Source organism: Parasteatoda tepidariorum, chromosome 11 (assembly GCF_982258835.1).
Source record: "Parasteatoda tepidariorum strain Cologne lab strain chromosome 11, Ptep-v5.0, whole genome shotgun sequence".
In the NCBI taxonomy this organism is placed as follows: domain Eukaryota; kingdom Metazoa; phylum Arthropoda; class Arachnida; order Araneae; family Theridiidae; genus Parasteatoda; species Parasteatoda tepidariorum.
Genome location: NC_141765.1, coordinates 60,548,662 through 60,563,270, shown reverse-complemented (window position 1 = coordinate 60,563,270; position 14,609 = coordinate 60,548,662). Strand labels below are relative to the sequence as shown.

The window sequence follows — 14,609 nt, the reverse complement described above, 5'->3', positions numbered from 1 at the left end:
TGCGCAATGTGCACCCCAAAATATAATAGCAAAATAATTTTTAATTTGAATTAATTTGAATTTTAGAAATGATATAAATAATGTGACTTTTATGTTAGTTTTAAAAATGCAAAGCGCAAAATTTGATGCAAACATTTCGAAGTGTTGTTAAAAAGCACGCTCGCATCTTTTAAGTAACATTGATTATGACTACCACTGCACTACAGCGGATAGTGACATTGAAACCAAAATAAATTTTTTGTTTTTGTTTAATATTTTCCCTTGGAGTTAGTACGCAGATAAATAAGTAATTAAGTAGAATAAAAGCTTTTTTGGAATGGAAGAGTTAAATAACAAAAGCATCATCAGACGTTAGCAATCTATTTGTGATAAGCTAAATAAGATTGCAAAAACACAGTCATAAATACCATCGTAAGTTTAACCGAAGAAGGAACAAGGCCACCCAGTTTCACTATCACGGGCTACTGCAACCTTGTTAAAATGAATTCTCTAGTCGAGTTTTAATTCTTCAGAAAAACATTATTTTAATTAAAAGAAGAAGAAAAATCGTCAAGCGATAATAAAACTACTTTTTTTTCGCTTATTTATATTCTTGTGACAAAAAGAGAAACTTTTACAGTCTGATATCGCTTAATGATCAGGTTAAGAAGTCAGTTAAAAGAATTTGAAACAGAAAAATATTTTTATGTATTTAGTGTTATGAGTAATAATACGGGTAAACGCATTGATGCGTTACTGCGTTCTTCTCTCCTTTTTTTTTCTTTTCTTTTTACGTATAAGTATAAAAGAGAACATTGCTACTGTACATTCTAGCGTCGGTTGTGACCTGTTATAAAATGAATTTATTGGGTTATGAAACATGTTTAAAAAAATAAATTAGACTCAAGTTTAAATTTTAATTTTTCCCCTACAAAATAAACGAAAATAAATGTTTCTCTGTTTAAGAATAAATTTTTGTATCTTCTTTTTTTTTAATGCATGGCAGGCAGAAATAATTTGATAGCGGAAATAATATTAATTTTCGCAATACAATGGAAAAGCTTAGTTAGAGAAATAGTAACCGCAGGAAGCTGTTTACGAAACATATAGTTGCTCATAAAAAACTATCTTGTTTAATGACTTACAAAAAAAATCAACTCCGTACTTATAGGTAAAGATAACATGTCTTTAAACGCAAAATTTCGCGCTTTGCATTTTTAAATATTCCGTCTTCTTTTATGTATTTGCGAATATGTATATATTTGTGTTTATGCATTCCTTAGCAATATGCATATTCAAGTTTATCTACTTTTTGTTGTAACGTTCGCAAAGAGAGCAACAAACAGTTTGTTCTTAAAATTAAAAAAAAAGTATTTTTAAATTTAAAAAAAATTTAAATATTTTTTTTGTTCAGAGGTATCTTCCAGACACCATTCTTGATGTCAATTTGGCTTGATAAATATGAATAAAATTATTTAAAGTTGCAAACTATTGATTGTTAAATTACAAAATCATCGTAAATAAAATTTCTAAATGTGGTAACCACGTATTGAGGACTGTTGTTAATATTTGAGATATACGGTGCCGATATCGGTCGAATTTCTTTTTTACGCATTTTTAAAGTACTCTTTTAGTAATTTTAATACTTTTTAGGCCAATTATGAATATATCAATAACCTTTTTAAACCCTATGGGACATGTATGCCCCAAGTAAACTGCTGGGTATTTAAAAAAATATTTTATTTAATGCATAGTCAATTTTTAAAATTAATATTATGTTTCATGAATAATCGATTTTTTTGGTTCATTATTTATTAAGTCTATACAGTTAACAAAATTTGTAATTTGAAACAAATTTATTCTCTTCTCTCTTTTTTTAAAGCAAAAGTCGCTTTGTAACGTCGTTTTGGATCATCCTCCCCTAATTTGAATGAAAATTGAATTTTATTTTTTTAATATCAATATTAGAAGCACAATTCATAAGCAAATCAAAATTAAGAAAATTCTATGCTATAAATTTCAAACTTTAGTCAGCAAATGTATTCGATTACCTTAAATAGTCAAATATAAGCTTAATAGTATTTTTTTATCTGTCTCTACGTTAAGAACATGTTTAAAAATATTCACACACTTTGCAATCTATTTCAAAAACAATGTCTCACAAACTTTCTTTGGTATCTTACTTTTTTAAAACAATGTGTATTTTATATACATTTATACGAAAAAAGCGTTAATAATCTATGATAAATCAAAAAATTAATTATTATTGTTAAAACGGAGGTTATGGCATTAGACAAACAAAACCATTGATGTAAATTGCAAACACATGTTCTGTTTTATGAATTATAGAAATTAGAAATTCTAAATTATCGAACATAAATTGCACACTCAATGGCAAGCGATTCATTAAAAATATCTATATCCCCGCTACATGTTGTTATAAGTTAAGTGGCTTAATTTTCTTCACCAAATCTTTGACACCAACTTAACTCTAGGAAGCACCATATAATTATACAGATTATAGAATTTGAGGCACATCTTTTAATTTCAAAATAACCCCCCATAGTGTTTTCTAACAAGATATTCACCATCCTGAATTGAAGTACAACATAAAAGATGAACAACCTGAATAAAATCCAAAATTATTTTCAACTTTTCCGTTATATGTGGTCTCATTAAGGGAAATCTAAACCTGTGGTTTCCAACAGTGCCTTTACAAACTCATGCTGAAAGATAATACAGATTTCTTCGGGTGACAATTAATTGAGAAATACTCGTAGGAGAGAAGATTTCTCATTTGGTGGAATGTTCTAAATAAAGAATTTTTTTATATATATACAGTTTTATTTGAATATACTTTCACTATTTTTTCATAGTTCAAGGATTTTTTATAAAACAATTACAAGTCTTATTTTGAAGTTTTTTTATTGATGAATGATGATTAAATATCCTCGTTTTTAATCGGGTTATAAAAAGCAAAGGTGAATAATTCAATCGTGATTTGCCCAAAATATTCACTATAAAACATTTTATTTTATTTTATACCCGGCGTCAAACAACCAGTCGAATTTTGACTATATTCTGACTATTCTCCGCCTATCAATGTTCAACTCCGCAATTTCGTAATTCTAAACCCATCCCAGAAGATAAGGGAACTCCTTGATCAAGCATTGGGGCAAACCAGCCTTTGGGGAGGACTTTTTGATGGAACTGACCCGCATTTGCGTTACATGAAGCAGAAAACCATGGAACCTCCCACGATTAGCCCAACGGCAAGTGGATTCTAATCCATCATCCACCTAACACAGAGGATATTTTACGTCAGCGCTGTAGTCGAAATGACCCGGGAGCAGAGTTCGTATCAACCAGCCACCTTTGGGATTCAAACCCAGTTCGTCTCATTGGCAGGCGATCGCTCAAACTCCTGGGGCACTGCGACTCTCGATAAAGTATTTGATACTTTACTGACATGTTTAATTTAACATGGCGTGAAAATTTTTAAAAAAATGCTGTCAAACATATTAAATCGGAAAATTGACGGTCTTTTTGTACTGCAATTTTTTCAAAATAAACATATATCTTATTTAAGCTGTTTAAATCTTTAAAACAAATACCACAACCTTTTTTGAGTTCATAATTCTAGATATCAAAGAAACATTTTCTAACAAAATTGTTGAATAAAAAACTTAATAAAAGAAAAAGTCATTGCATATGAAGTTTCAGAAGCACTTTCTAATTGTGGAACGAAAACAGGTGTATAAAGCTTTAAAATTTGGAAAAACAAATTAAATTAAAACTTTGAAATTACTTATTTTTAACATTGTATAACTTAAATCCTCCAGCTAAAAATGTATTAACTTTAATTGCATTTCGAAAAAGTCTGGATGAGGTCTTAAAACAACAAAAAAAACTGAAATTAAATCTAAATTTATATAATGAGTATTAAAGCCTAAATTCTGCAGCTAACAATTTCAAAACCTTTCATAAATAAATAAACAGCCTCCTAATCTTTTTAATGCTTCTCGCATTTATATCATGAGGTTTTTGATTTTAAAATCAACTTGAGTTGAATATAGAATTTAAGGAAACAAGAGCCAAAATAAAGATATATAGGGAAGAGTAGCTATAATGTGAAAACTGGGCTCCCATAGATATTTTTTGTAACTTTAAAATGCTATATCTAATTAACCGAATCAGAAAACAGGTTCGAAAATTGACCCCTTAGTATTAGTTTTACTTATAATTATTATTATTTTATTTATTATTTTTACTTATTATTATTATCATTTTATTTATTATTTTTACTTATTATTTTTATTATTTTATTTATTATTTTTACTTATTATTATTTTATTTATTATTTTTACTTATTATTATTATTATTTTATTTATTATTTTTACTCATTATTATTATTATTTTATTTATTATTTTTACTTACTATTATTATTATTTTATTTATTATTTTCATTTATTATTTTTATTTATTATTTTTATTGTTTTATTTATTATTATTATTGTTTTATTTATTATTTTTATTGTTTTATTTATTATTATTATTGTTTTATTTATTATTTTTACTTATTATTTTTACTTATTATTATTATTATTTTATTTATTATTTTTACTTATTATTATTTTTGAGTTTCTCGTTATAATTTTATTATTCTAATTGACCGTACTAAACAATTTTTAACCCATTTTCAGAACATGTTTAGTCGAAGATAATATCGTAAAAAACGCTTTCATTATTGCTTGCAGCGAAATCAACAATATATGATTGATATTCATTCATTTTCATTTTTGAAATTAATTATGATCAATATTTTTGAACTATGGTTTAAAATTTTACATTATGTTTGACTACGTAATTTTAAAAATAAAAATCCAAAAATTTATCCAAAACATTTGAATAGTTCCCGAGAATAAACATTTAAAAAAGTTTAAATTTTTAAATTTGTACACTTTTATATATTTTATCAATACAAATGATACCTCTTTTCAAAATCAATTCATTTCTTTCGCCAACAAGTTAAAACTTTTTCCTTAAATCTTATTTCAAAACTTTACGCAGTAAATTATATTGAAAAGGCTCAATTCAATTAACACTAATTTTTAAAATCTCCGATATTAATTTTCACTTTAAAGATTTAAATTATATAACCTTAAACTTTTATCAAAAAAGTGAAACACATTAACCGGTTTTCAAAATTTTTATTGTTATCGTGGCACTTAACGAAAACCTGTTAATAGATGTTAGGGTAAAAAGTCAGAAATTAAAACTAAGTGTTAAATGATGCAATCTTAATTGCTGATTGTGATATGAATTCAAATAAATATTCGCAACCATCAGTTTTTCAGAAGGCCTTCTACGAGTATAACTAATACACATCATTCCAATAAATTTGACGCAAGGAGAAAGTTATCAGCAATTTGTTATCAGTTCTAAAAAATGAATAAAAATAAGTTTTATTGGTTGTTTTATCTATTCCACAAATATATCATGCATTAAATTGCATTCTCCGTCAAATAATAAAAAAAACTCTTTTAAATATTTTTGCTAGACTGTCAAAAGGCTTTACTTAATAGGCTAATTATCGAGAAATCTGGGACAGTTACCCGTTTGTATTTTTGCAAGTTACTTATAACTGGATATAATTATAGATGCATGTGATATTTCAAACGCAGAGCTTATTATTTATGGATAACTTTATAATAACACCATAGAACTGTTTATTGATTTCAGTTTTGTTTATGTTAAGAAAAGAATAGAGCTTTATTAAATATTGATTTAAAGTGTTACAAATCAATGCAACAGCGTAACATATCTTTAGTAGTAAAATGCGTAAATTAAAAAACAAAAAGCCTGAATAACTTATAATCTATTTATCGGATTTTTACACAAAAAAAGTTTAGTGGAATATTTCCAGAAGATTATTCAGAAGAAGGTTAAAAAAAATTAAGCACATTATAGTTAAGCTCACTTTTTGTGAGTCATGTCTCTGTGAACTATATAAATTCCATAAACTATATCCATTTTATCATGTCTCTGTAAATTATATAAATTCTATAAACTATATCCATTTTTTCATGTCTCTGTAAAATGTATAAACAAAATAAAAATATTTTGTTTTTATTCATATTTAAATTCAAATGCAAATAAGTAGTACGCGGAGAAAAATATTCTGGTAAAATTACCACATGGTATGGTAATAACATTTCTGGCACAAAAAAACCATAATTCTGGTTAATAAACCGAAATATACGGTATTTAAACCATTCAATTGGTAATTTTTCCTTTCATGTTGTAACGGTTTACCGGAAATTCTGGTTTTCAAAATTAAGGTTCTTATTGCCACACATTTCGTAAAAAATACAAAACTGGAAGGTAAATTAAATGGTTTTTATGCCATGTTCTAAGGTATCACGATAAAATTAACAGACTTTACAACCTTTACCAGATTATAAAACCATATTTTACTGTAAACTTTACAAAATCATTAGTAAAGAACTTCGGTAAAAATTACCGATTTTTTGGTGTTCCCATATAGTGAAAAACACGTAAATTTTAGCATATTCTGTTAGTTTTGATCATACTTTTTTCTTAGTGTAAGCTATTTCTTTTAAATTGAAATGAATTCATTTAATTCGTAAATACACTCGTTAAAATAGTATTTAAGATTTATTCATTTTAAATTCAAATACAAATAAAAGTCTTTAACATTTCAGCTTAAAAGGAAATCACAATAAAAATTAATTTTAGTTTTAATATTCTAATATAATCCTAACAAAAGTCTATCTGAATTTTAAACTTAAAGATACAATTCAAATAAAAGAGTTTTTAATTTTAAAATACAACTCCAATCAAGGATAATATTTATTTAAAATGTAATAACAGAAAGAACTTATTAATTTTTGAGTTTAAATTTGTAATTACAAGAAAAAGAGCATTGTAATTTTAACAAATAAAAAAATATTTGAATTTCTGAACTTAAAACGCAATAAAAAAATACTTTTTATGAAAAATTCAAAATACAATTTCAATCGAAGAGAATATTTATTTAAAATAAAATAACAGAAAGAACCTATGAATTTTTAAATTTCATTTGTAATTACGAGAAAAAAGAGCATTGTAATTTTAACAATTATAAAGAGTATTCGGATTTTTTAACTTACAAAGCAATCAAAATAAAATAAAATAAAATAATTTCAAAATGCAAACAAAAGTATTCTCCTTTAAAAAGCAAAAACATGAACTAACAGACAAAAAAGCAGAATTTCTTTGAAATTTTGTACTGAATCACAATAACATGCAATTTTAAATTTTTAAATTTAATATTTATTTTTTTTAAGTTTAAAATGTTATCCCTATAAAAAAATTATTTTTTTTTATTTTCAAATGTAATTACAATAAAGAATACTTAAATTTTAAAATGTAAAATTTAATCACAATAAAGCAGTATTTAAATTTTTTTAATTTAATTACATTTAAGTCGTATTTTAATTTCTAAATTTCTGATGTAATCACAACAAAGCAGGATATAATATTATAAATATAAAATGTAATCCCAATAAACCAGTATTTTACCTTTAAAAAAATAAAGCAGTATTTAACTTTTTAAATGTAAAATATAATCACAAACGCTGTTACCGCACCATATGATTATGATTCTGGTAAAATTACCGTACTGTACGATTATGACAATTCTAGTTAAAATAATTTTGGTTAATAAAATTAAAACAAACGGTATTTAAACAGTTTATTTTGTAATTTTCCATTCATATGTTAACGCTTTACCGTAAATTCAGTTTTTCAAAATTATAGCTTTTATAACCCCACATTTAGTAAAAAATACAAAACTGAAAAGTAAATTTAACCGAATAAATGGTTTTTATGTTATGCTTTAAGATAACAAAGCTCTTCGGTAAAAATTACCGCCGTTTGATGTTCCCATAGAGCCAGAAACACGGTAAATTTTTACATATTCTGGTATTTTTGACTACTTTTTTTTAGTGTATAAATGTAAAATTTAATCAAAACAATTTGTTTTTTAACTTAATAAATATAAAATGTAATTAAAATGAAGCGGTATTTACTTTTTAAATATAATCACATAAATCGTATTTATTTAACTTTTTAAATTTAGAATTTAATCAGAATAAGGCGGTATTTAACTTTTTGAATTTAGAATTTAATCAGAATAAGGCGGTATTTAACTTTTTAAATTTAGAATTTAATCAGAATAAGGCGGTATTTAACTTTTTAAATTTAGAATTTAATCAGAATAAGGCGGTATTTAACTTTTTAAACGTAAAATGCAATCACAATAAAGCAGTATTTAAATTTTTAAATAAGTAAGGTGTGGGAAAGCTTCAACAAGATGTTTGCACTCAGGCGTGAAAAAAAAAAGTGGGAGGGAGGAATTATTAAGCTCTCCCAAGCGTAATCTTTTAATCTGAATTCGCAAGAATCAAATAATACGCCCATTTCCGTCAAGCTGGATCATTTATTTTATCGTTGTGTGTGTTGTCGAATTGTTGAAGAAAATTAATGAGTACGCTTCACTTTATCAAACGTTAGAGATGATGCTTATTACTTTCAAATTGTTTGTAGACAAAGTATTCTCAATTTTTTAATCATTTTATGTCTGATTAAATCATACATTCAATGTAAGATATAGTGCTGCATCTATTTTGCATTTTGTTATACAATTTAACAGCTCCTTCGTTTAATATGTAGCATTCAAAATAAAACTTCATTTAAATTGAATTTTAAAGTAAAAAGCTTACCAAATAATTTCTTTAATTTTAATTCAGTTTTTTTTTCAAAATTTACATTAATTTTAAAGTTTTTATTAAAGTTAAAAAGTAAAATTTAATTAAAATTATTTTTTTTAAATAAAATGTTTATTGAGGTTTAATGTTAAATCTGTATAGTTTTGGTAAGGGACGAGGCAACAAAATATATAGTTTAAGGAGGGGGAATCGCAATTAATAAAAAACAATTCCAGATTTTACTGAATTATTAGTAAACGCATATACTCAAATCTAGGTCTAACCGAATAAATAATTACTCATTTTTCTATAAAATAGAATAATTTGATACTTGATAAATGTCTGGAAAAAATGCAGATATTGAAACTTTGAAGCTCCCCTTCTAAAAATACTTCAATTAAATTAATAATTAATTAATAAAATATAGTTTAATAAATAAAATATAAGTTCCTTAGTTTAATAGTTAAAATTCAAATAAATTCTTCAAAAGTATTTTTAATTTTTCACAACACATTGCCTATTTTTGACTGTATACTTAATTAATTTTGGTTAAAAAATAAAATAAAATAAACACATAAATGTAGAAAGAAACTGAATTAAATTATTATTTTTTAACTCATCGTCGTTAACTCACTATTTGAAGTAGGATTTGTATTTTTCTGAAACCAAAGTACAATACGTTAAGTGTTTCTATATTAAACATCAAAATCTAATTTAATTAAACAGCAAAAACTAAGGGGGAATAACAAGTACAAGTGCTTAAATTTACAAAATGTCAAACGAATGTTTCCGAAACTTCAATCAAAAATTCTGGTAGATCACAGTGACATCTTGTGAGCACTAGTTACGATACCTCTGCTTCAACCTAATTTTAACCTTACAAATTTAAAAATATACTTCTTATTATTCACAAAGTCTCTTCCTGAAAAGAATTTTTCAATACTTTCTCTCCTTTTATTAAACGTAACCTTTTTTTAAATGCTCGCAAACTATATCAAAATAGAGTTTTGTTTTATTACAATACGTTCAAATAGGTGGGACTATTTTAAGAAATAATAAAATTATTCTAATATATACAGTTCTCTGAGAAAAATACTTCTTGACAAGAAGAATCATTTATTTTTTCTTTCACCGTTTTTATTTCTTAAAAAAATAGATCATCAAAGGGATATGGCAAAATAAGCTAAGCAAACAAAGAACTGGAAATTCAGACAGACAGATCTGAATAAACATTACGAATACTAGAAATTCAAGAACTAGAAGGAAGTTGTAAGTATTAATGATAGCCAAAAAAGGAATACCCAGAATCATTTTGAGTTCTTCAACCCCTAAGGTTATAAGAATTAGCTTTTTTATGTAACCTGAAGCAGAAAAGAGATGTAAATGATATATTGAATATCAAATAAATTAATAATAGTATTAAAAATATTAGTGCACATAACAAGCTTTGGCTTCAAATTCCTTTATCACTCTTATTAAGAATAATCCTTAATAGTTTTCAAATGTTATTATATCAACAATTTTTCTTAACATACTTAATAAGTTTTTAAATTATGCTTACAATGACATTAATGTGTATTTTATATCAAACAATTTTACACTACCCCTCATTAATTTCAATACAACTCTATATGTTTGTTTGTTTTTTTAATTTTTCTTCGTTAAAAGCGTGCAAAAAGCTTCAATTTAATATTCCTGCAACTGTTGCTGGTAAAAATCATTTTTGTAAGAAACGTTAAATTATCTATAAGGCTAAAATATCTATAAAAAGGTTAAAATATCTTTTAAGTAAAAATCTAAAAATATCTTTTAGCATATTGTCTGAAAAAGTAAACTTTTAGATAAATATTTTGATCACTACAGCATACGTAAAACTCCTTTTACCATAAAGTCCCTTTTTACCGTAATTTTTACAAAAACATTTATTTAATAACAGTAATTCAGTGATTTTAAATAAATATTGCTGTAAAAATTAATTCATATGTGATTTCTTGCACCGTAAAACTTTACAGTAAAAATAGATTTTATGATAAAAAGTATACTAGCACCCTAAGTGGCGGTACTTCTTACTCTAATTTGATCCAGAATTCTTCATAGTGCACATCACATTATGTATTTAAAATGCGCATTATATTAGTTAACTCATTTGAACTAATATATCACAGATAGAAATATTACCAGCCAAAATTATCTGAGGAATTTGATTAATTGTAATTAGAATAACAGTAGATCCGAAATTTTCGACAAATGGACCACACTGAAAAATGCAAGGAGTTTGTGGGGGATGATGATCTTTTAAAGAGGATTATTTTTAATATTAAATAAGAAAATATTTAAGATCTATTATGCTTGGCTAAATTATGTAATGAAGTATTGTTCTTTGTTTGAACAAAAGCTTCTATTCATGCTAGAGTGTGTTTCCTGAAAAAACACTGTACGAGTTCAAAATTACTGAGCGATTGTGTATCTATATTTAATTAATGATTAAAAAACATAACTTCTCAGGGGATATTGTAAAACATGTATTTTGTGCCTAATAAATCTGACGAATGGTAAGATAGCAATGCGATAATGTTGAAATAGATGTAAAGTAGTTAGTTGGTGAAGTTTTAATGGCTAAAAATAAGAATGCGTATTAGCTGACAGTTTGGAAAAATTGTAACGAAATTTTTTTTCTAAATCATTCTTAGGTTGAGCAGTTTCTGAGAAATAAAATTAAAAAAAGTCTCATTTTTAAATTTCCATTTCTTAAGAACTGCTAGGCCGAATCAGTTTAAATTTTGGAATTTTTCATTTAAAGTTATATACCACAAAAAGAAATTTCCATATCATAAAAATCAAAATTTTTTCGACAATTTTCATTATCCATGAGATTATCTTTGAAAAACGGTTTTATAATTGTGTGCAAAGTCATTTGATTCCCTGAAATAGTTCTAGAGATATGGTGTAAAATACGTAAATGTAGAAAGTAACATGAAGAGACCAAACTTTTGACTACTCTCCTGACCAAATCATTGGGAAAATATTTTACAAATTTCAACTACCCTTCCTCCTGCATTATTTCGATAGTCAAATATTCTAATTCGTCAATGAAAAACACATTTATTAAAAAATAAAGCATATTTTTGAATCTGATTTCTTAATTTAAAATATCGTCTGAAAAAATTAATTTGCATATCTAATCTCGGGATTGATCTCAAAAAATCCTATGGATCTCAGTTTCGAGATCAAAAAAATCCTATAGTATCATCAAACAGTGAACCAGGGGTCATCTCTAACAAGTACAGAGGCAAAATTCATCATTAGTTATTCAAAATCTTCAACACTGACTCAGTTCCTAAATAGAGAGTTTCTTTAAAGCGGGTGCGGCTTTATTTGACAATCAAAAGAAGTTTAAATTTCTTGACTGGCTTTTTGCATCATTATAACATACGGAAATATGAAAGATAAGAAACAGTTTGTTTACTTGGTGTTCTTATCATCCAGTTCCACAGCAAAGATTATCCCTTTTATCTCTAGAACAGATGGAGCAGAAGGGTGCATTTTTACTTTCGGTAAACACAATGCTTATCTTGTACAAAGAGAAAATAAAAATATTGCAAATTTACATGGCACTCTCACCAAGTTTTTTTAGATAAGAATGAAAGAGTGTGAATCAAAAAGTATAAAAACAGTTATATATTGTCAACAAATGAAAAATAGCCTAAACTTTAATACAATTATCAACTGCTCTTACGTCAAGGGACGCTTAAAGAAAGAGCGAAAAATAAATTGTTTCAACTGTAACAAGTAAATATTTAAAGATTTCAAAATCTTGAATTTTAAGTTTGTCCCATCTATATTGTGCCATTTATATTTTTTATATATTAGGGGGGGGGGTTAAAGTATCTTAAATATTTTCGCAGTTATGCAGAAAAGATTACAACTACTATCATTAAGTGCACGAAGAAAAAATTCAGGTAAAATCACTGTACTGTATGATAATGACATTTCTGGTTTCAAAAAAAAATATGGTAATTAAAATCAAAATACGGCATTTAAATCATTCATTTGGTAACTTTTCCGTTCATATGGTAACGATTCAAGGGAAATTGTGGTTTTCAAAATTATAGTTTTTATTACCACACATTTAGAGAAAAATGCGAAACAGAAAAGTAAATTCCACCGAATAAATGGTTTTTATGATAAAATTACAAAATGTTACTACATATAATAAATTTTATCGCACATTCTAAAACCACATTTTATTGTTAATTTAACAAAATCATTACCAAAGAGCTTCGGTAAAAATTACCGAGCTTTTCGGTGTTCTCGCAGAGCAGAAAACACGGTAAATTTTACCATATTCTGGCAGTTTTGACCACACTTTTTTCCTGAATGGAGTATTCAAAATCTTACGACTCTAAATTAATATCTTCTGCCACATAATTTGGTCAAAAACTAGAGAAAATTTGACTAGAAATACTTAAAATTAAAAAAAATATATATTTTGTTAATAGGTTTCTGAAAACGCCTAAAAATTACCAATTATCAATAAATATATCTCTGCAAATTTTAGAATTATAGCTAATTGTGTTTTGAGACCTCAATGAGACCGATATTTGGATTGATTCATTAAGAAGAGATCCATTAAAAAGTTGAATATTTTGAATTTTTATCTTCTTCCGTCTCAATTGTCCAATTCAAAAAAGCAAATAGCAAAAAAAAAGGAATTTGTTTTTAAAAAAAGAGCAAATGATAAACCAGTTTTAGTTTGAAGTTGTCCCGCGCACAATTGTCTATCACTCGCGAATCTCAAAATAAAAATTTAGGAAGAGCGTTTGATTCGGTGTGAAAAGTTTGTACTTTTCTTTCAGATTAATTCCATAAGTTCACATAGAAAGTTTATTTGAAATAAGTTTCTTAAAGTAGAAATAATTTAATAGGGTTATAAACTGAGCTGAATATATTTATGTCTTACTTTATTAATTAAAAAATATATAATTTTAAGGAAAATGCCTATTTTAAAACGTAAGCAAAATTTTTCCTGTTACGAATACAATAAAATAAGTTGAAACGTATTGGAAACGCTTTTTATTTTCGCCGTCTTAAATTTGATATCTTACTTATTTTTTCTTAAAGCACTTTTAAGCATAAAATAACATTCTAAAACGCAATATTTTTTCTTTAAAAGAAAGTAAGAAACAGGATTAGGATTAATGGCCCATGATAAATTAAAACTTCCTTCATATTTAAAGGAAATAAAAATAATCAGTTATTAATTTGGGTTGAGTAATTTAATTTGGTACAGTTTTCAGTCTGTACGTTTTTTAAAGTTAACTTCTCTTATAGTGTAAATCAATGAAAACCGATTCGCATGCTAAAAAAATATTTTTTTTACGCAAATTACACGAAATCACATATATTTTTCCAAACTTTATAAACGAGCCCAGGAATAATTTTCTATAATTAAAAGATGTTGATTCCAAAATTGTGTAAGAAAAAAATTTCATAAAATTCTTAAGTATTGCCCGTTAGAACTCTCATTCTGATTGAGCGATGATCTTTCATTTCGTTCATATATTTCGAAAGATAGTCTCAAGTAAAGTAAATAGCTAACATTAGATTAATTGAAAAAATTTTATGAAAATGACTAAAATCATATTAAGTATTCATCTTCTCAGTTCACACTTCTCTGACGATTGAGTCTTCATACCAACAAAGAAACAATGACTTTTAACTCGAAACATTGCAAAGACTATTTTTTTGGAGCGGGTACTTCTTTCAAAATTAAAACCTTTGTGATAGAATAAAAATATTTAACTGCTGGGCGGAAGAAGACCTGATTTTTTTGCTAATATTAAAAACGTGCAAATGT

The 14,609-nt window shown here is 25.9% G+C and overlaps 1 protein-coding gene across 5 annotated transcripts in view; it reads right to left on the bottom strand.

The window, feature by feature from the left end:
* LOC107446663 (forkhead box protein P1) overlaps positions 1 to 14,609 on the bottom strand; it is a 238,312-nt gene that overhangs the window by 194,856 nt on the left and 28,847 nt on the right. The gene's annotated exons all lie outside the window — the stretch shown is intronic.